This window comes from Bufo bufo, chromosome 1 (assembly GCF_905171765.1).
Source record: "Bufo bufo chromosome 1, aBufBuf1.1, whole genome shotgun sequence".
Lineage (NCBI taxonomy): Eukaryota > Metazoa > Chordata > Amphibia > Anura > Bufonidae > Bufo > Bufo bufo.
The window spans coordinates 91,061,765-91,086,401 of NC_053389.1; positions in this window are offsets into that span (position 1 = coordinate 91,061,765).

Consider the following 24,637-nt stretch of genomic DNA (forward strand, 5'->3'; position numbering starts at 1 on the left):
TAAGAAGCATTTAAATTAGGAAAGGGGGGCAAAAGAGTGATAATCCAGCAGTCCGACTGCCCCCCGGAACAATGCCAGAAGAGGCCAGTAACACAAAGGTTAAGAAATGACAAGCTCAGAGTCTTGTCTACAAATGCTCGCAGTCTAGGGAATAAGATCAATGAGCTTGAGGCTATAATGGCATCTGAGAATATAGATGTAGTGGCTGTTACTGAGACGTGGTTCAAGGGGAGTAATGACTGGGATATATCAATACCATGGTTCTCTCTATACAGGAAAGACAGAGAAGGTAAGAAAGGGGGAGGGGTGGGCCTGTATGTGAAAGATAGCATAAAATCTAATTTGATACAAGTTAGCGAGAACAATTTAGAGTCAGTTTGGGTTACCTTGTAGCTTGATAATCATAAGGTAACTCGTGTAGGTGTTATATATAGACCACCTACCCAAGTCAAAGAATTAGATGATCTACTAGTTGAGGAAATAGCTAAAATGACATTGAAGGGGGAAGTTATCATTATGGGAGACTTCAATCTTCCAGATGTAAACTGGAAAACCAAAATAGCTAGTTCTGCCAAGAGTACAGATATTCTAAATTCCCTACTGGGATTATCTCTACAGCAAGTAGTGGAGGAGCCAACCCGGAAGGAGGCCATTTTAGATTTAGTATTCACAAATGGGAATTTGGTATCTGATATTACTGTAGGGGAAAGCTTGGGATCTAGTGATCACCAGTCAGTGTGGTTTACTATAAGTACAGTGACTGAGTCACACCACACAAAAACAAAAGTTTTAGATTTTAGAAAAACTGACTTTTCTAAAATTAAATTAGTGGTATACGAGATTTTTGCTAGGAACATTGCAAATTACTTCAAAAAACTGCTATTAGTTATCTTTCAGGACACTAGATACTTTATGAAAATGACCTTTACGGGCTTAGGGAAATTTTGAATTATTTGTTCTGGTCTGTTAGACCCTTCAAAAAATTAATACGGCCAATCATCAAATGCCGACTGTTTAAAATGCAATTTCACATTCCTTACGTGTGATGTGCAATGACAATTGCTGCTTATACATTAAGGGGTTGTCCAGTCAATAACAATCTTTTTTTTACTCAGAATGGTGTCAATTTATAAAATTCTTCATACCACTCCCCTGCTCCCTCACCTCTTCTGCTTTAACACTTCAGACAAACCATTAATAACTAGCTTATTTCTGAATGATTATTTCCTGTGTATTCGAGAAGGACCAGGAAGTAAAGACTGAAGAGGGATTGTGAAGCATTGGAAAGAGAGCAGTGAATTCAGATATTTTAGACCTCCATTTGCTCACGATGGCCCAGGCACCGCCATCTTGCTTGAAGATTTGGCGCGAAATCTCGCGTGACCCAAGATGTCGGCCTGTGGTCACCACGCAGTACATTTCGGCCGAGATCTTGAATCAAGATGGCAGCAGCTGGCCCGTTGCGAGAAAATGGAGGAGGTAAGTATGATATATATTTTTTAACATTATTTCAGGTTAAATCGATTAGCTACCACGAAGCACAAGGAAACTCGGCTTCGCAGCAAATCGAATTTATCCTGAAATTATCATCGAATTCCACTTCAATGGATTCGATTCGATTAACTCTAATCCTGATCAGTTTTATTTCCCATTGACAATAAATAGGGAGAAAAATGAGCCTTTTATTCCGGTATTGAGATCCTCTTCCAGATCTCAAAACCAAAATCAAAAACGCAGATGTGAAAGTAGCCTAACCTGGCCTCGTCATTGCTTCCTGTACTACTACACAAGTGTTGTGAACCGTGGACCTGGATTGCACCTGAAAACAACCACTACTAAGGACACATCAACCAAGAGAAGCTCCGAACCATGAGTATAACTGCTAAACCCATCTGGCCAGGCCACTCACTGAAACACAAGCCCCTGCTGCCTGGTCACTGCAGAAGCAGTAGAAGCAAGGCTGCAAAGAGTGACTTAACTGCTCATTTTTCAAGTACTTTTTCTCCAGAATAAAGCAATGGATTGTTAAGTGACATGTATGATGACATGGAGCCTGGTTTAAATGTGAATTTCCTGGTGATGGATTCCCATTAATTAAAATATTTAACAGATCATTTTTTTATGCAACACATATCAAAGGTCATAAAACTAGTGTGTGCTAACAACAAGGAGCATTTTGGAGGAAACTACGGTATGTTGCTTTACTGTAACAATTGAGGTAGATTCAGATATCAAAGGGAACGTTCTCTGAAATTAAAGCAGCGATTTAATGGCAGGCTGTGTTCTTTCCTCACTGGAATTAGTCCTAGGGGTGTTACACACAGACAGCCTTGATGGCGTCAAGCAGATGTTTTTAATTGAAATCTCTGCACTCTAAAATGTCTGCCCAAGCCACAAAAAAGAACCAATAAGCAGATATTTCTGTATCCCATTTAGGTATGAGGGTGATGATAAGTGTTATAATTATATATTATTAGTCATCGGACTCCGGAGTGGCCGCTATATTGTTGATCTATTCCATCTGTCCTAAAAATGATATCATGCATAGCTTTCACTGACATTAACCTTTCAAGGAAAATATTTTTGTCTAGTTTTCTCCTTCTATTAATGTTTTTTTTATTTATTTAACCCAGCCGCATCAGATAATTTGTGTACCTTACTTCTTGTCGAAGCCACCTACACTACAATCGGTTTGTCACATTTAATTTTGGGCATATTATATGGCTTTTGTTTAGAAAGAAGTGCTGTAATTATCATACACATGGAAATAACTATGTTCAGCGACATCAATAATAACCATTTTTAGATGGCACAGAACGGCAACAGCAGGAAAGACAAAGCTGCCAGTAGATCGCTGGTCAGCTAAAGCCGTACTGTCCTCCCTTTTACAATTTACAAGTGTCAGATGCTTCATTATCATTCTGAGAAATGAATGTACTGGTGATAAATTGCCTATAAACCAGAAAGAGATAAAACAGGAAGAATATTATGCAAAAGACATTAAAATTTACTATGGATATACAAGAGAATACCATCCAAAAATATAATACTCCAGCCAAGTATACCCTCAAATCCATTAAAGGGGTTTTCTGAGATTTTCCTCTGGATGGGTTATCAGTATCTGATCAGTGGGAGTCCGACACCCAGGCACCCGCCAATCAACTGTTTGAAAAGGCACCAGAGCTCACAGTAGCACAGTGGCCTTCTCTCAGCTCACCAAATACAGCGCCGTACATTGTATCACAGCTAAGCCCCATTCAGTTCAAAGGGGCTGAGCTGCGCCTAGGCGTTGTGACCACTGAACGTGTTATCACATTGCCTAGAAAATGCTGTGAGAAGGCTGCGGCGCTACTGTGAGTGTCGGTACCTTCTGAAACCGCAGATCGGCAGGGGTCCTAGGTGTCAGACCCCCACCGATCAGATAGTGATAACCTAGCCAGAGAATAGGTTATCGGTAGAGATGAGTGTATTTTTCGAAAATTCGATTCGCCGATTCGCCAAATTTGTCGGGAAAGATTTGCTTCGATCCAAATATATTTGCGGCTAATTACGTTAAAAAATGGATATTTCCTGGCTGCTGGGAGCCTTTATAGTGGTGTAGAACACTGTGCCTTATAGTAACATGCATAGGGAGTCTGCTTTGGTAGTGAAATAATACTGTGAGTCCGACATGCAGATGACAGGCGTCATTCTTAGAATCACTGCACACTTCACTTATTAGGGGAGTCACAGGGCAAAAACTGACCAAATAACTCACGTAGGAACTCAGCCTTACAGGTCGATGTTAGCGCCATATAAAAGCGCACTCCTTTTACACCGTCGTCAGCTGATTCCACATAGATGTCTACAGAACCTGTTCTATTAAACGCATATACAAGTAGAGCCCCCCCGGACAGAGTGGAGAGGGTGTCAGCAGTAATTTTGTGTTGTCGTCACTGATTAATTTGCCCTTCCTCTGATACGTCAGAACAATAACCCCCAAAAAATGGATCCTGTCTGTGGAGCATCCGCCTTCACACTGTCAGCATTTGCTCAATAATCCATCAGTATTGCTAATGCCAAAAAAAACAGGAGTGGATCTAAAACAGAGATGACACATGAATGGAATATTTGCATGTCTGCTGTGTTTTGTACCCACTCCTGCTTTTGGCTACCAAACCATAAGCCAATTTTGATGGGACCATACAGGCCTTACAGCTGCTACACAGACAGGATCCGTTGTGCGTCTCATTTTTCCTTCCTTCTGACAGATCAGAAGAAAGATCAAATAAATGATGATGTCAGCCAGGCCGAAAAGCAAAATAGTGGCCCACTTATGAAGTGGGGAGGGTGGGAACAGCATGAGAAGGCCACAGAGTTGACCTATGACATAGTGGTGAGGTGGAAGCAGCATGAGGAGACCATAGAGTGGACAAATGACAGAGTCTGGAGTTGGAGGCAGCATCAGGAGGCCACAGAGTGGCACGACAATGAAAGATTGTGGAGGTGGCAGCAGCATGAGGAGGCCACACAGTAGCATGATGACGAGGGATTGTGGAGGTGGCAGCAGGATGAGGAGGCATCAGAGTAGCACGAAGACAAAGTGTGGAGGTGTTAGCAGCATTAGGAGGTCAGAGTAGCTTGAGGATGAGAGATTGTGAATCTGGTAGCAGCATGAGGAGGCCACAGAGTGGCACCACGACAAAGTGTGGAGTTGGCAGCAGTATGAGGAAGCCACTGAGTGGCACAATAATCGAGTATGGAGTTGGCAGCAGTAGGAGGAAGCCATCGAGTGGTACATTGACCAAGTCTGGAGTTGGCAGCAGTATAAGGAGGCCATTGAGTGGCACAATGACAAAGTCTGGAGTTGGCAGCAGCATGAAAAGACCACAGAGTGGCCCAATGACAAAATGTGGAGGTGGCGGCAGCAGCAGCATCAGGAGGAGGCCACAGAGTGTTATGTTACTAAGTCCTTATATAGCACTCTAGAGGAACTCAATCCGATTGAAGCGCTTGTGGACGGCTATATTGGTGGGCCCCTACGTCATACTACACAAATAGCCAGGTCTTAACCAGCTTCCTGAATTCCAGGTAATCTGGTATAGTTCTAATATGTTCTGGGAGGGAGTTCCCGACCTTGGGGGCTAATACTGAGAAACGTCTATCCCCCCTTGTCTTGAGGCGGGTTCTTGGCACCCGCACAATGAACGAGTGGCACAATGAACGAGTGTGGAGGTGGCAGCAGTATAAGTAGACCACTGAGTGGTACAATTACCAAGTCTGAAGTTGGCAGCAGTATGAGGAGGCAACCAAATGGCACAATGACAAAGTCTGAAGTTGGCAGCAGCATGAGGAGAACACAGAGTGGCCCAATAACAGAATGTGGAGGTGGCGGCAGCAGCAGCATCAGGAGGAGGCCACAGAGTGGCAAGGTGACATAGTGTGGAGATGGCAGTAGCATCAGTATACCACAGAGTGGCAAGGTGATATAGCATGGAGATGGCAGCAGCATCTTGCACCCCAAGAACAAATTGCTGAAATGACAAAATGACAGAGCTGTATAATAGCTATTTAGATCCCCAAATAATCTTTCCCTGCACTTGTAAATCGCTTTTCTAGCACTGTCCCTAGCGCCTTCTGACGTCTCTCCCTGCACTAAGATGCTGTGAAATAATTCCTCCCTATCCTTTCCCTGCACTTATAAATAGTTTTTTCATTTTATTTGTTCGCAATAAGGTTTTTCCTATTGCTGTCCCTAGTCCCTCAGAACGCTGGAAAATGGCAGAATCTAAACTGGCTGCTGTATTTATAGGGCTGTGACATCACAGGGCTGGCTGGCTGCTGATTGGCTGCATGCATGCATGTCAATCTGGGTGATCCCGGCTTCCCAGAGTTCCTTGCCCCATGTCCTCAGTCCTCACACGTGTAGCCGCCATTTTAGAATTCCACTTCGTCAGCTTCGATTCGCTCATCTCTAGTTATCAGTTCAAAAATCTCAGAAAGCCTTTTTAGTTTCCAAACTTCCTCTATGACTACAAAAAGAGGAAATCAGAAGGCCAATCATTTCCTTCAAAGGGAACCTTTCATGTGGTTTGGGACCACTACACCACCAGCATGCCATTGTGAAACGGTGGTTTAGGGCCCCAAAGCTTCCCATAGCAAATTCATCCCCTTTAGCAAAAGTAAATTAAATTCAAACTTACGTGGAGAAGAAGTTGTGTTGCATCCATCCCCAGTGTCATTGAGTGCCGAGGACAGTATATCTTGCCTCAATGCATGCGCAGTAACGAGAGGTGTACTTTACCATCGTTTTTTATCAACACAGTGTGCATGCACCCAATACCACTGAAGAAAAGTCACTAACTCTTCTCCCAGTAAGCATGACATTTATTTAGCATATTTTGCGGACAGATTGGTTTGCTATGGCCAGGTTTAGGACCCTTAACCCCGGCTGCATAATGGCAAGTTGTTGGCTTAGTAGCCCTAAAATAGGTGGCAGATTTCCTTTAAATGAATGTACAGGTGTCAGAGATTTATAAATTATTTGCTTACAGTCACCACCAGGGGGAACTAAAGCATTAACGGCAAGATAGATGAAACAACAATGTAGAGGCTCCTGGGTTTATCGGTTTTTGTTTATGTGCCCTTTAGAGGGGTCTGCCATGTCAGTTTCTTATTAACCTTTTATATGTTAACCCTAATTTAGCCTAAATTCCCCATATGGATTTTCAGAGACATGGTGTGGAGACTTATTACACTGCACTTGCTCTGCACCTATGTAAATGTGGCTATACACAATAGCTGTCAGCCAAGCAACGACTAGGTAGCTGATAGCTACTGTTAACGCCCTCAACTTCTCCATACAGGTACAGTTTGTCCAAGTGGGAATGTGTTGTCAATGGCGAAAGAGGAGAACACTGCTGTCAGACACTTTCATTGGAAGCTTAAAAAAAATGTAGTTTATCTGATCCTTCTCTCCCCCAAAATTTTCTGTCAGGGAGATTTGTGAGCTCCTCTTACATGGTAGATTGTAGGCCGAATCCACCATTCTTGGTGGTTTCAATTGACAATACCCTAAAGTATTTGGTGATCTTAAAGGGTTTTTTTCCAGAGGAGGGGATTGGGATGGGTAGGGGAACAATGCTATATCCTTGCCCTGGGTGCTGTAAAGTCTAGCTACATCTCTGTTATAAAGAGTGAAGTATGTGCCATAAATAAATGACAATGCTGCAAGATAATAGATACAACTGCAACTTTAAAAGAGAGAGAGAGAGAGGTTCCCCTTAAGGCATTGCAAGTAGAAAACATGTTTCTTATCTATCTATCTATCTATCTATCTATCTATCTATCTATCTATCTATCTATCTATCTATCTATCTATCTATCACTTTGCTCTGATAAATGATTTTTGATCTGAAAGAGCTAGTTGTAGATTGGGATTGGCTTAGCTATTTTTCCAGCTTTGCTTGACATTATAGTTCCTGCTATGTTTCTTCAATGGGACAGCTCCTTCCTATTCACTTGAGGATACATCATCAGCATAACAAAAACAGACAGCACCTTTCCAACACTACTATTGGTTTTGGTTGGCATGACAAAAAAATGTCATTCTTTTCTGTGTTGTAAGAAAAGCTAATTTGAATATCTTTCCTAGAAAGCCAAAAGTATGCAAATTAGCTTGCCAGACAGAAAAAAAAGAGGGGATATGCAATCTACTTTAAAAATTAAGATATGTGATTTGCATGTACTCTTGCTAGAAACCAAAAGTAGTGTTGCCTGGCATACAATACTCATGCATATTGTAACAAGATAATAAATTTGCGGCCTTTGCTGAATTATATTCTGTCATTTAAAAAACACGCATTTTGTGGCAAGATAATACATTTGCCGCCTTTGCTGCATTTCTGACAGTCCAATGCAAGCGTTAGATACTGTTATATTCTGGTATTAAAAAAACACACATTTTGTGGCAAGCTAATAAATTTGTGGCCTTTTCTGCATTCTTGACAGTCCAATACAAGTGTTAGATACTGCTGTTATATTCTGGTATTAAAAAAACACGCATTTTGTGGCAAGATAATACATTTACGGCCTTTGCTGCATTTCTGACAGTCCAATACAAGCGTTAGATACTGCTCTTATATTCTGGTAGTAAAAAAAACACCCATTTTGTGCTAGACCCTACATCTGGGGCCTTTGCTACATTTGTCACAGTCAAATACAAGCGTTAGATACTGCTGTTATATTCTGGTCTTAAAAAAACACCCATTTTAGGCAAGATAATACATTTGCAACTTTTGCTGCATTTCTAACAGTTCAATACAAGCGTTAGAAACTGCTGTTATATTCTGGTATTAAAAAAAACCCACAAATTTTGTGGCAATACACTACTTTTGGGGCCTTTGCTGCATTTCTGACAGTCTAATACAATTGTTAGATACCGCTGATATATTCTGGTTTTAAAATAACATCCATTTTGTGGCAGTACACTACATTTGGGGCCTTTGCTGCATGTCACAGTCAAATACAACCAGTCAATACTGCAGATACATTGTTGTTTGACATATTAAGATGTTTTGTGACTGTGAAGTAATTGTATCAAATTTGCCTGTCACACTTTCGTGTGACCTCAATACATTTTTCCTCTTTATGACATCGGCACTGCTGCCTTACTCTCAGTGAACTTAATTGTTGACTATTGGCGGTAAAATTGTCGCCTGACATAAATCATCTGTTAGTTTGGTTGGTGAACGCAAAGAATGAGGAGAGCATCAAATAAGGGACATGGCCCCAGTTGTGGTGCTGCTGGTGGAGCTCCTGTTGCAGGGAGAGGACGTGGTTGATCTGTGTCAGCTACACGCACAAGTGAAACACCTTCCTCAGGTGCGAGTAGGCGACAGAACCTTCAGCGTTATTTGGTAGGCTGAATGCGGCTCTACGAATGGTGAGGCCAGAACAAGTACAGGCGATAGTAGATTGGGTGGCTGACAGTGCCTACAGTTCCTTCACATTGTCTCCCACCCAGTCTCGTGCTGAAAGATCAGAGTTGGCACCTGCAGCCGATGTCCATCAGTCTTTCACCTCACCCCCTTGCAAATCAGACAAGCAGTCTGAGCCCAAAGTAATACAGCAGTCTCTTATGCTTTTTGATGACTCTGCTAGCATGGTTTCCCAGGGCCATCCACATAGCCCTGCCCCATAAGTTGAAGAGATTGAGTGCACCGATTCCCAACCACTTATGTTTCAGGATGCGTAAATAGGAGGACCACTGCAGCAGGTCTCGGATGATAACGAAACACAGGTGTCAACTGCTGTGGCTTTCTGCAGTAAGCAGACCGACAAGGAGGGCAGAGGTGAAGACTGGGTGGAAGATGATGTGGAGGACGATGAGATCCTCGACCCCACATGTAATCAAGGTCATGCGAGTGACCTGTGTAGTTCGGAGGAAGAGGCGGTGGTCGCACAGAGCCACCAGCACAGCAGAAGAGGGAGCAGGGTGCAAAAGAGGAGCGGCCATCCCCAAGACAGTATGCCTGCTACTGCCCACCGCAGCAAGGGACCGAGCACACCAAAGCCAGTTCAAAGGATTTCCCTGGCGTGGCAGTTCTTCAGACCATATGCTGACGACAAGTCACGAGTGGTTTGGATGCTGTGCAATCAGAGCCTGAAGCAAGGAATAAACGTTCTAAACCTGAGCACAGCCTGCATGACCAGGCATTTAAGTGCAAAGCACGAGCTGCAGTGGAGTAGACACCTCAAAAACAAATGTCTTTGGCTCCTCCTGCTTCCTCTTCTGCTGCAGTCTCGACCTCTTCATCCCCCCTCTGGAGTGACAGTGGCACCTATATACCCCCGCAAACAGAGGATCTGCCAGCAGCGCCACCACCTGCGTCACCAAGCATCTCCACAATGTCCCATTGAAGCGTTCATCTCTCTATCTCCCAAACACTGGAGCGAAAGATGAAGTACCCCTCTACTCACCTGCGATCCCTGGACCTGAATGCCAGCATTTAAAAATTACTGGCCTTTGAAATGCTGTCATTCCGTCTGGTGGAGACGGAGAATTTTAAAAGCCTTATGTCGGTTGCTGTTCCACAGTACGTCGTGCCCAGCAGCGACTTCTTTTCCCAGCAAGCCATCTCTTCCCTGCACAACCAAGTGGTGGACAAAATCAGGTGTGCACTGCGTAACACCATCTGTGGCAAGGTCCCTCGCTAACAGCACACTGGGTAAATGCAGTGGCGACTGGGCCTGAGGCGGATAGCAGTTTGGCGCTTGTCCTTCCACCACCAAGGATAGCAGGGTGCTTCAGTTTGCCTCCTGTTGCTTCCTCCTCCTACTCCGCTTCCTCATCCTCTACCGCCTCCTTATCCGGTTAGCATAACACCTTCACCACCAACTTCCGCACAGCCAGGGGTAAACGACAGCAGGCAGTCTTAAAGCTTATCTGTTTGGGGGACAAACCCCACACCGCGCAGGAGCTGTGGATGGGCCTTGAACAACAGACCGATGAGTGGTTGGTGCCAGTGATCCTCAACCCCGGCCTGGTGGCGTGCGATAATGGGCGAAGTCTCGTAGCAGCTCTGAATCTAGCCTGTTTGACGCAATCCCCTGCCTGGCGCATGTGCTGAATTTAGTGGTGCAGAGGTTCCTTAAAAATGACCCCGATATGTCAGAGCTGCTGCAGAAAGTGCAGGCTGTCTGTGCGCGCTTTCTGTGTTCTCACCCTGCTGCTGCTCACCTGTCAGCACTGCAGCGTAACTTCGGCCTTCCCGCTCACCGCCTCATATGCGACGTGCCCACAAGGTGTAACTCCACCTTGCACATGCTGGTCAGACTGTGCGAGCAGCAGCAGGCGATAGTGGAGATTCAGCTGCAGCACGCACGGGTGAGTCGCTCTGCGGAACTGCACTACTTCACCACCAATGACTGGGCCTCCATGCGAGGCCTGTGTGCCTTGTTGCGCTGTTTCGAGTACTCAACCAACATGGACAGTGCCGATGACGCCGTTCTTAGCGTTACTATCCCAATTCTATGCCTCCTTTAAAAAACGTGTTGGGCAATGATGGAGGAGGATGTGGCACAGAAGGAGGAAGAGGGATCATTTTTAAGGGTTTCAGGTCAGTCATTCACAAGTGGCTCTGAGGGTGGGTTCCTGCACCCAAAAACGCCAGGTACACAATTGTCCAGCCAGGGCACAGTTCTGGAGGATGACAAGGTGGAGGAAAAGGAGATGGAGGAGGAGGAATCATGTTCACAGCAGGGTGGCACCTAAACCAGCTCATGGCCATCACTGGTGCGTGTCTGGGGGGATACAAAGGACACAGACGATACACCTCCCACAGAGGACAGCTTGTCGTTGCCTCTAGGCAGTCTGGCTCACATGAGCGATTACATGCTGCAGTGTCTCCGCAACGACCACCGAGTTGCCCACATTCTAACTTGTGCTGATTACTGGGTGGCTACGCTGCTGGATCGAGAACTATAAAGGGGCAGTATACTAAAATAAAATATCCCTTTTATTTATATAGGAGATAAAAAAGCCCCTACAAACCAACAAACAGATAAGACATACAAACCCTCAGCCTATGTGAGGCAGAGGTGACAAAAGCAAAACAACAACGTTAATGATCATGGGGGGCTAGACAAAGGCTGAACGTAGAGGGTCAGAGGGGGGTATTGTTGGTACAGAATACCCACTAGCCCTAATGACTCCCTACTTGGCCTAGTCCACCCTATTAGTGTATCCAATGGACGGGGTCCAAAAAGCCCCGCAAGGGGTGGCCCAGACTGGAACTCTGGTCCTATACTGGAAGCCCTAATGAGGCCCTAACCAGTGACCAAAATCCATTCGTCCAATAGATATAACACTTCTGATACAGATTGTTAGAAATATACCCCAACCAAAATCAGGAGAATTAGATGAGGAATACTTGTGTCCCGACGCGTTTCCTTGATACATGCCACAAGATTCTTCAGGGGACACGGGGCGGGAATGATGGTTACCCCTGCTGGCACGTGGCCCAGCAACTCGGGAATAACCTGGACAGTTGCTACAGACAGTATGTGGCTGAGCCTACAAATAACAACAGAAAACAAAACACGTATAATAGCCAAATGAATCGCCACCAGTTATCCAACATGGGATGATGGAGGAGAATGACTTACTATTTGGTGGCTGCGGTCAGCGTATAGCTGTGGACCCAAACACAAATCAGACCCAGGGTGGTGGTATCTGCAGGGATAGATGGACTGGCAGCAAATGGAGCAGCAATGCTCCATTATAAAGACTAAGGGGCCATGTGAGACGCATCTCCAGTAATCAGCGCCGGCTGACAGGACGCCCGCTGATGGCGTCATGCGCTGCGCCTCACAATCGCGGTCACGTGATTGGAGATACCGAAACCACGTGACCGCGCATGCGCTATAAAACCCTGCCCCATGCGCTTCATGAGGCCTGCAGGTGGAACGCACGAGAGTGTGCCAACTGCCGCATCACGTGACGTATCAGGCACGTCGACGTCAGAAGTGGCCGTGTCATAACCACAGTCACATGATCGGAGTTGGAGGCAGCCGCACTGGCGCAGTGGTGAGCTGCAAGACAGGTGAAAAAATGGCAAACCAGTTTAGATTATACCGATTTAATAGTCCGTCTGGCTAAGGCACATTCATGTCATAGAAGACCACTCCTCCGGTCTGCATGACATTACAACAGGAACGCCCCCCATTGGTTAGTCAAAAATAGAGACATAGCAATAGGGGGAACTCAGTTCCAGTGTAGGTTAGGAAAAATATGGAGAGGGAAGAAACAAAGGGGGAGATAACTACTCATTGATCCCACAGAACCATAACCCCAATGAACTCTCTCACATATTATTGAGGGGCATGACAGTATGTGTCCATTGTCCCTCATAGTAGACCGAAATTAAAGGGGTTTGTTTGTCAAAGAAACAAGCCACAGAGCTGACCAGAAACAATGGTTTAGAGAAAACAGCCGTAATTCAACTGTTCATTAAGACCATGGGGGGCAACTGAATCCAGAGTAAACGTCCACCAACATTCTCTTTTTAGAATGTGTCTGTTCGAGTCACCACTAGAGTTGAGCGAACACCTGGATGTTCGGGTTCGACGAGTTCGGCCGAACTTTCGAAAAATGTTCGGGTTCGGGATCCGAACTCGACCCGAACTTCATCCCGAACCCGAACCCCATAGAAGTCAATGGGGACCCGAACTTTTGGGCACTAAAAAGGCTGTAAAACACACCTGGAAAGGGCTAGAGGGCTGCAAAAGCAGCAAAATGTAGTTAAATCCCCTGCAAACAAATGTAGATAGGGAAATGATGAGTTAACATAAAATAAATAAAAATTAAACAATATTAATTGGAGTGAGGTCCCATAGCACAGAATCAGCTTCAAGTCACCCACCAATGGAGAAGGTCACTTACTATTATTTTGACCACAGCACCCAGACAAAGGAGAGAGGTCCCACAGCAGAGAACCAGGCATCATATCACCCACCACAGGAGTAGGCCACCATTTAGTTACTTTGACCCCTACACCCAGACGGAGGAGAGAGGTTACACAGCAGAGAATCAGGCATTTAGATCACCCACCACAGGAGTAGGCCACCATTGAATCAGACCCCGGCAACCATGTCAGATGGCACAACCATCAGCTTTATATCAATCAGCACAGGAGAAGGCGACTTTGACAGACTTTGACCCCTACACCCGGACGGAGGAGAGAGGTTTCAAAGCAGAGAATCAGGCATTTAGATCACCCACCACAGGAGTAGGCCCCAATTTAATGGGACCCCGGCAACCATGTCAGATGGCACAACCATCAGCTTCATATCAATCAGCACAGGAGAAGGCGACTTTGAAAGACTTTGACCCTACACCCAGACGGAGGAGAGAGGTTTCACAGCAGAGAATCAGGCATTAGATCACCCACCACAGAAGTAGGCCCCATTGAATCAGACCCTGGCAACCATGTCAGATGGCACAACCATCAGCTTTATATCAATCAGCACAGGAGAAGGCGACTTTGAAAGACTTTGACCCCTACACCCAGATGGAGGAGAGAGGTTTCACAGCAGAGAATCAGGCATCATATCAACCACCACAGGAGAAGCCACCATTTAGTTACTTTGACCCCTGCACCCAGGAAGAGGAGAGAGGCACCACAGCACATATTCTGGCATCATATCAGCCACACAGGAGAAGCCACCATTGAGTTACTTTGACCCCCGCACCCAGGAAGAGGAGAGAGGCACACAGCACATATTCTGGCATCATATCAGCCACCACAGGAGAAGCCACCATTGAGTTACTTTGACCCCCGCACCCAGGAAGAGGAGAGAGGCACCACAGCACATATTCTGGCATCATATCAGCCACCACAGGAGAAGCCACCATTGAGTTACTTTGACCCCTGCACCCAGGAAGAGGAGAGAGGGCACCACAGCACATATTCTGGCATCATATCAGCCACCACAGGAGAAGCCACCATTTAGTTACTTTGACCCCTTCACCCAAACAGAGGAGAGAGGTTCCACATCAGAGAATCAGGCATCATATCAACCACCACAGGAGTAGGCCACAATTTAATGGGACCCCGGCAACCATGTCAGATGGCACAACCATCAGCTTCATATCAATCAGCACAGGAGAAGGCGACTTTGAAAGACTTTGACCCCTACACCCAGACGGAGGAGAGAGGTTTCACAGCAGAGAATCAGGCATTTAGATCGCCCACCACAGGAGTAGGCCCCCATTGTATCAGACCCTGGCAACCATGTCAGATGGCACAACCATCAGCTTTATATCAATCAGCACAGGAGAAGCCACCATTGAGTTACTTTGACCCCTGCACCCAGGAAGAGGAGAGAGGCCCCACAGCACATATTCTGGCATCATATCAGCCACCACAGGAGAAGCCACCATTGAGTTACTTTGACCCCCGCACCCAGGAAGAGGAGAGAGGCACCACAGCACATATTCTGGCATCATATCAGCCACCACAGGAGAAGCCACCATTGAGTTACTTTGACCCCTGCACCCAGGAAGAGGAGAGAGGCACCACAGCACATATTCTGGCATCATACTAACCACCACAGGAGAAGCCACCATTGAGTTACTTTGACCCCTGCACCCAGGAAGAGGAGAGAGGCCCCACAGCACATATTCTGGCATCATATCAGCCACCACAGGAGAAGCCACCATTGAGTTACTTTGACCCCCGCACCCAGGAAGAGGAGAGAGGCACCACAGCACATATTCTGGCATCATATCAGCCACCACAGGAGAAGCCACCATTGAGTTACTTTGACCCCTGCACCCAGGAAGAGGAGAGAGGGCCCCACAGCACATATTCTGGCATCATATCAGCCACCACAGGAGAAGCCACCATTGAGTTACTTTGACCCCTGCACCCAGGAAGAGGAGAGAGGCCCCACAGCACATATTCTGGCATCATATCAGCCACCACAGGAGAAGCCACCATTGAGTTACTTTGACCCCCGCACCCAGGAAGAGGAGAGAGGCACCACAGCACATATTCTGGCATCATATCAGCCACCACAGGAGAAGCCACCATTGAGTTACTTTGACCCCGCACCCAGGAAGAGGAGAGAGGCACCACAGCACATATTCAGGCATCATATCACACACCACAGGAGAAGGCCTCTTTCAGTGATTTAGGCCTTTGGACCCAGACAGAGGAGAGAGGCACCACAGCACATATTCTGGCATCATATCAGCCACCACAGGAGAAGCCACCATTGAGTTACTTTGACCCCTGCACCCAGGAAGAGGAGAGAGGCCCCACAGCACATATTCTGGCATCATATCAGCCACCACAGGAGAAGCCACCATTGAGTTACTTTGACCCCTGCACCCAGGAAGAGGAGAGAGGCCCCACAGCACATATTCTGGCATCATATCAGCCACCACAGGAGAAGCCACCATTGAGTTACTTTGACCCCCGCACCCAGGAAGAGGAGAGAGGCACCACAGCACATATTCTGGCATCATATCAGCCACCACAGGAGAAGCCACCATTGAGTTACTTTGACCCCTGCACCCAGGAAGAGGAGAGAGGCCCCACAGCACATATTCTGGCATCATACTAACCACCACAGGAGAAGCCACCATTGAGTTACTTTGACCCCTGCACCCAGGAAGAGGAGAGAGGCCCCACAGCACATATTCTGGCATCATACTAACCACCACAGGAGAAGCCACCATTGAGTTACTTTGACCCCTGCACCCAGGAAGAGGAGAGAGGCCCCACAGCACATATTCTGGCATCATATCAGCCACCACAGGAGAAGCCACCATTGAGTTACTTTGACCCCCGCACCCAGGAAGAGGAGAGAGGCACCACAGCACATATTCTGGCATCATATCAGCCACCACAGGAGAAGCCACCATTGAGTTACTTTGACCCCCGCACCCAGGAAGAGGAGAGAGGCACCACAGCACATATTCAGGCATCATATCACACACCACAGGAGAAGGCCTCTTTCAGTGATTTAGGCCTTTGGACCCAGACAGAGGAGAGAGGCACCACAGCACATATTCTGGCATCATATCAGCCACCACAGGAGAAGCCACCATTGAGTTACTTTGACCCCTGCACCCAGGAAGAGGAGAGAGGCCCCACAGCACATATTCTGGCATCATATCAGCCACCACAGGAGAAGCCACCATTTAGTTACTTTGACCCCTGCACCCAGGAAGAGGAGAGAGGCACCACAGCACATATTCTGGCATCATATCAGCCACCACAGGAGAAGCCACCATTTAGTTACTTTGACCCCTTCACCCAAACAGAGGAGAGAGGTTCCACATCAGAGAATCAGGCATCATATCAACCACCACAGGAGTAGGCCACAATTTAGTTTATTTGACCCCTGCACCCAGGAAGAGGAGAGAGGCCCCACAGCACATATTCTGGCATCATATCACACACCACAGGAGAAGGCCTCTTTCAGTGATTTAGGCCTTTGGACCCAGACAGAGGAGAGAGGTCAGAGATTAGCTTCATATCCCCCAGCACAGCAGAAGACCGCTTTATTTGACTTAGGCCTCAGCACCCAGACAGAAGACAGAGGTAGCATGGCAGAGGTTATGGCTTCATGTCACCCGTTAGTTTAACCGGCCACTTTCATCTGGTTAGGCCCCGGCGCCCAGACAGAGAAGTGTTTCATTCAACTGTGGGTTTCATAAAATTTGTATCAAATAAAGAAGTGGCCCGTAGCACAACAAGACATGTTTTAGGCAGTTAATAAGGACTACTCTGCACAAGGGAGGGACAGGTCCTGTGGGATCCATGCCTGGTTCATCTTTATGAAGGTCAGCTTGTCCACGTTGGCTGTGGACAGGCGGCTGCGCTTGTCAGTAATGACGCCCCCTGCCGTGCTGAATACGCGTTCAGATAAAACGCTGGCCGCCGGGCAGGAAAGCACCTCCAAGGCATAACATGCTAACTCTGGCCACGTGGACAATTTCGAAACCCAGGAGTTGAATGGGGCCGAACCATCCGTCAGGATGTGGAGGGGTGTGCAGACATACTGTTCAACCATGTTAGTGAAATGCTGCCTCCTGCTAACACGTTCCGTATCAGGTGTCGGTGCAGATAGCTGTGGCGTGGAGACAAAACTTTTCCACATTTCTGCCATGCTAACCCTGCCCTCAGATGAGCTGGCCGTGACACAGCTGCGTTGGCGACCTCTTGCCACTCCTCTGCCTTCACCTTCCACCTGTTCCCCTGTGACATGTGGGAATGCTCTCAAGAGCGCCTCTATCAGCGTGCGCTTGTACTCGCGCATCTTACGGTCGCGCTCCAGTTCAGGAATTAAAGTGGGCACATTGTCTTTATACCGGGGATCCAGCAGGGTGGCCACCCAGTAGTCTGCACACGTTAAAACGTGGGCAACTCTGCTGTCGTTGCGCAGGCATTGGAGCATATATTCGCTCATGTGGGCCAGGCTACCCATGGGTAAGGACAAGCTGTCCTCTGTGGGAGGCGTATCGTCATCGTCCACCGTATCCCCCCAGCCACGCACCAGTGATGGGCCTGGGCTGCCACCCCGCTGTGAACTTGCGTCATCCTCGTCCCCCTCCACCTCCTCCTCCTCATCCTCCTCGTCCTCCAGTACAGTGCCTTGGCTGGCGACTTGTGAACCTGTCCTCTGCTGCTTAAACAAACCTCCCTCTGAGCCACTTCGAACAGACTGGCCCGAAAGTGTTAGAAACGAGCCCTCATCCTCCTCCTCCTCCTCCACCTGGGCCACCTCCTCTAACATCATTGCCCTAAGTGTTTTCTCAAGGAGACATAGAAGTGGTATTGTAACGCTGATAACAGTGTCATCGCCACTGGCCATGTTGGTGGAGTACTCGAAACAGCGCAGCAGGGCACACAGGTCTCGCATGGAGGCCCAATCATTGGTGGTGAAGTGGTGCTGTTCGGCAGTACGACTGACGCGAGCGTGCTGCAGCTGAAACTCCACTATGGCCTGCTGCTGCTCGCACAGTCTCTCCAGCATGTGCAAGGTGGAGTTCCACCGGGTGGGCACGTCGCATATGAGGCGGTGAGCGGGAAGGCCGAAGTTCCGCTGTAGCGCAGACAGGCGAGCAGCGGCAGGATGTGAACGGCGGAAGCGCGCACAGACGGCCCGCACTTTATGCAGCAGCTCTGACATGTTGGGGTAGTGGTGAATGAACCTCTGCACTACCAAGTTCAGCACATGCGCCAGGCAAGGGATGTGCGTCAAACCGGCTAGTCCCAGAGCTGCCACGAGATTTCGCCCATTATCGCATACCACCAGGCCTGGCTTGAGGCCCACCGGCAGAAACCACTCGTCGGTCTGTTGTTCAATACCCCGCCACAACTCCTGTGCGCTGTGGGGCCTGTCCCCCAAACATATGAGTTTCAGAATGGCCTGCTGACGTTTACCCCGGGCTGTGCTGAAGTTGGTGGTGAAGGTGTGTGGCTGACCGGATGAGCTGGTGGAAGCAGTGGAGGAGGAAGCCGAGTAGGAGGAGGAGGCTACAGGAGGCAGAGAATGATGCCCTGCGATCCTAGGGGGCGGAAGGACGTGCGCCAAGGAACTGTCCGCCGGGGGCCCAGCCGCCACTACATTCATCCAGTGTGCAGTTAGTGAGATATAGCGTCCCTGGCCGTGCTTACTGGTCCACGACCGCGTCCTCGTCCCTTAATAGTATTTTTCTTCATTGTTGCGATTCAACTCGCACCACAATTAAATATATTATTTTTTATAAGCAAAATCCCCTCACTGGAATACTTTCAGTCTTTTGACTGTATGGATTACAGATGGAATGACTGTTATATGTGAGTACCGCTTTCTTTGACAGATTCTAGTATGGGTACATATATGTTTTCCCAACCCCAGCACATTAGTTTGCTAATTCCAGATGTATGAAACGCAGGCCTAACTGTATCTAGTATATTGAACGCCAGATAAACTAACTTGGCCTTTTTTAAATAAAAAAAAAATTCCCTCACTGGAATACTTTATGGCTTTTCACTGTATGGATTACAGATGGAATGACTGTTATATGTGAGTACCGCTTTCTTTGACAGATTCTAGTATGGGTACATATATGTTTTCCCAACCCCAGCACATTAGTTTGCTAATTCCAGATGTATGAAACGCAGGCCTAACTGTATCTAGTATATTGAACGCCAGATAAACTAACTTGGCCTTTTTTAAATTAAAAAAAAATTCCCTCACTGGAATACTTTCAGTCTTTTGACTGTATGGATTACAGATGGAATGACTGTTATATGTGAGTACCGCTTTCTTTGACAGATTCTAGTATGGGTACATATATGTTTTCCCAACCCCAGCACATTAGTTTGCTAATTCCAGATGTATGAAACGCAGGCCTAACTGTATCTAGTATATTGAACGCCAGATAAACTAACTTGGCCTTTTTTTAAATAAAAAAAATTCCCTCACTGGAATACTTTCAGTCTTTTGACTGTATGGATTACAGATGGAATGACTGTTATATGTGAGTACCGCTTTCTTTGACAGATTCTAGTATGGGTACATATATGTTTTCCCAACCCCAGCACATTAGTTTGCTAATTCCAGATGTATGAAACGCAGGCCTAACTGTATCTAGTATATTGAACGCCAGATAAACTAACTTGGCCTTTTTTAAATAAAAAAAAAATTCCCTCACTGGAATACTTTATGGCTTTTCACTGTATGGATTACAGGTGGACTGGTATTAGTAGGGGTGACACAAGCACACCCAAGTCCCTGATGTAGGATTTCTATGGCACAGACCACTATTACAAGTGATTAATGGACGTTGGGAGAGATTGTGCTGCAGCACTAGTCCCAAGATGGCCGCCGCCTATCAGCCCAGTAACATGTGCCACAAAATGGTCTGCACAACCTTTAAAAAAAATAGCCTTGGACTGTGCTGCTAAATCGCTATTGGTCTGAATCCCAGGTGTAGATGTCTGACTTGTTTGGAGCTTTGGAATGCACACTGTGGCAGCTTCTGCTGCAGCACTACAAGTCGCAAAATGGCGGCCGGCGGTCAGCCCAGGTACATGTGGATGGAAAAATCACTCTGGCCACTCTAAAAATAGCCAATCCCTATCAAAAAAGCAGCTCAGCTGCAGTTGTTCAGATGAATCACAGGTGGAGGAGAGAAATTTGCTTCCAGTTATTCAATTATCCCTGCCTATTCTCGCCCTAGCATCAGCTGCGTCTATCCCTGTTCTATTCACATCGGGAGTGAGCACGTCCCGACGTGCGCACAAGCTTATAAAGAGGCTGAGTCACATGCTGCACTTGGCCAATCACAGCCTTGCCAATAGTAGGCATGGCTCCGATGGCATCTTAGGGCAAGTAGTATGATGCATGTTGATTGGCTGCTTTGCAGCCTTTCAAAATGCGCCAAAATACATGCCGAACGACGAACCCGAACTTTTACGAAAAAGTTCGGGTTCGGGTCCGTGTCACGAACACCCCAAAATTCGGTACGGACCCGAACTATGCTCGAACTGTTCGCTCAACACTAGTCACCACCCCGCGTGGGTTTATCAACACGTTCGATGGCCATAAAGCTAATAGAGGCAACACATCCATTATGGGATGACTGCACATGATGCGCTACAGGGGTATCCCTGTTGTTTCGGATATCACTAAAGTGCTCCCCCATGCGTTTGCGCAGTTCCCTGAAGGTCTTGCCAATGTAGCGTAACCCGCACACACAGGTTATTAGGTAGATCACGCCAGTAGTGCGGCAGTTAATGAAACCACGCACATGATAGGCAGTGTAATTAGGTTTACCCAGGAACGTCTTGCCCTGTGACAGGCAGCCGCAGAAACTGCAATGACCACACCTATGGCATCCCGTCACGGGCATGTCAAGCCATGTGCGTGGTCTCACTGGGGGGGTGAAGTGGCTGTGTACCAACCTATCTTTTAGATTGTTTCCCCTCCTAAAGTCAGGGAGACAGAGGGACTCAGGACCTCCACCAGGTCTGGATCCATCAGTAGGGTGTCCCAGTGGCGTGCCAGAACCCTCCTGACTTGAGAAGCAGCAGCATCAAACGTGCCTATTACCCGGACCATACCTTGAGATTCACACACCCCACTAGTCGTGGGGTGGAGCAATTCCGTTCGTGTACGTGCCTTAGTTTTCTCATAGGCCAGTCTGAGGGTCCTATCCGGATACCCCCTCTCCTGAAACCTGGCCCTCAGGTCTCTGGCCTGACACTTAAAATCAGTTGGTTCCGAGCAATTGCGTTTTAATCTCAAATATTGTCCGGTGGGAATCCCTCTCTTAAGAGGGACAGGATGGCAGCTGTCCCACCTAAGAAGGGAATTAGTGGAAGTCGGTTTACGGTAGATGGACGTATATAAGCCGCCTTTATCATCCCTGAAGATAACCACATCCAAAAAAGGGAGGCGGTCTTTATCAATAACAGAGGTTGAAGTGATTAATATTCAACTCAGAGATGAGTCTATCAAATTCGCTCTCTGGCCCGCTTCACAACAAAAAAATGTCATCAATGTAGCGGAACCAGAGAGCAATATGATCAACAAACCACCTTGATGGTTTTGCAAAAACCACAGACTCCTCCCACCAGCCCAGGAGAAAGTTGGCATATGATAGGGCACACGAGCTGCCCATAGCCATGCCCCTGAGCTGGTGGTAAATCCGGGACACTTGAGTATTCCTCATCTAATTCTCCTGATTTTGGTTGGGGTATATTTCTAACAATCTGTATCAGAAGTGTTATATCTATTAGACGCATGGTCTTTTTGGTCACTGGTTAGGGCCTCATTAGGGCTTCCAGTATAGGACCAGAGTTCCAGTCTGGGCCACCCCTTGCGGGGCTTTTTGGACCCCGTCCATTGGATACACTAATAGGGTGAACTAGGCCAAGTAGGGAGTCATTATGGCTAGTGGGTATTCTGTACCAACAATACCCCCCTCTGACCCTCTACGTTCAGCCTTTGTCTAGCCCCCCATGATCATTAACGTTGTTGTTTTGCTTTTGTCACCTCTGCCTCACATAGGCTGAGGGTTTGTATGTCTTATCTGTTTGTTGGTCTGTAGGGGCTCTTTTATCTCCTATATAAATAAAAGTGATATTTTATTTTAGTATACCGCCCCTTTATAGTTCACGGTTTTGGTTCTTTTGAGCAGTACTCAGGTGGGACTCATTGCCTTTCCTGCTTGACCCTCGTTTTGTGTACGCTGCTGGATCCCCGTTAAAAGGACAACATACTGTCCTTTATTCCATTACTGGAGCGTGATCGTAAGATGCGCGAGTACAAGCACGCGCTGGTAGACACAACTAATTTGTCTGTTACATTGTTGGGTGAAATTCCCAAATTTTTGCTGTGATATACCCCTGCTCTACCTAGTAGACAGGGAAACACATTTCACTAATTTGTCTGTTACATTGTCAGGTAATATTCACCAACTTGACCCATGGCCATCTGTCTTTCAACTCACCCCCTTGCAAATCAGGCAAGCAGTCTGAGCCCCAAGTCATGCAGCAGTCTCTTATGCTTTTTGATGACTCTGCTGGCAGGTTTTCCGTGGGCCATCCACATAGCCCTGCACCAGAAGTGGAAGAGATTGAGTGCACTGATGCCCAAGCACTTATGTTTCAGGATGAGGACATTGGAAGACCACCGCAGCACGTCTCTGATAACAACAAAACACAGGTGCCAACTGCTGCGGCTTTCTGCAGTCTGCAGACCGACAAGGAGGGCAGGGGTAAATAGTGGGTGGAAGATGATGTGGAGGATGATGAGATACTAGACGCCACATGGAATCAAGGTCATGCGAGTGTCCTGTCCAGTTCGGAGGAAGAGGCGGTGATCGCACAGAGGCACCAGCACATCAAAAGAGGGAGCAGGGTGAAAAAGATTCTGTTACATTCTTGGGTGACATTTTACCATTTTTGCCATGAATAATCCCCTGCTCTGCATAGGTGACAGGGACATAAATTTTAAAAAATCGTCTGTTACATTGTCAGGTGCCATTTTACCAATTTTGCCGTATACAAACCCCTGCTCTGCATAGATGACAGGGACCTAATTTTTGTAAAATCGTCTGTTCAATCGGTGGGTGACATGAACACAGTTTTGCAGTGAATAAAACCCTGCTCTGCATAGTTGACAGGGACCGAAATTTTTAAAAATCGTCTGTTCCATTGGTGGGTGACATTAATCAATTTTTGCCGATCAAAAACCCCTGCTCTGCATAGGTGACCTGGACTTAAATTTCTAAAATTCGTCTTTAATTGACTCGCGCCCACCTCCTTTCATTCGATCCTTCCGCTTTAACAACTTGTCCCATATTTCCGCTAGATCACATTTAATCCATTGACCTCCCTTGGATGTGGTATCCCTTTCTCATGCTACCTCTCCGGTGTGGAACCATGAATCGCCGCTAACCGTGATCACCATGGTAAGCGCAGAAAAGAACATCGAAAGTTGATAGAGCAGATATCCAATTGGATCGTGGACATCACGGGGACGTGCGTTTCCAAATCCAAAATACCCCAGTGACATTCCCTGTAATTTTTTATTAATCATTCCAATAACAGGGCATCTTTAGAGTACTGTATTGTTATTTATCGTTACTACCTCCCCGATAGAGAGGAGAGTGGGTAATTGCCGCGCTCCCCCTCCTTTCCTTCGATTCTTCCACTTTAATAACTTCTCCCACATTTCCGCTTGATCACATTTAATTTCATTCATTGACCTCACTTGGATGTGGCATCCCTTTCTCAGGCTCCCTCTCTGGCCTGGAACCCTGATTCTGTGCTACCCGTGATCACCATGGTAGTAACAGAAAAAAACATCGAAAGTTGATAGAGAAGATATCCATTTGGATCACGGGGACATGTGACATGGTTGAGCAGTATGTGTGCACACACCTACACGTACTGACTGATGGGTCTGCCCCCTTCAACTTCTGGGTCTCCAAATTAGGACATCGCCTGAGCTTGCCCTTTACGCCTTGGAGGTGCTGGCCTGCCCTGCAGCCAGTGTATTGTCTGAACGTTTGTTTAGCATGGCTGGAGGGGGTTATCACAGGTTATATTTCCCAATGTTTTGGGGTCTACCTAAATTTGAACAAAAA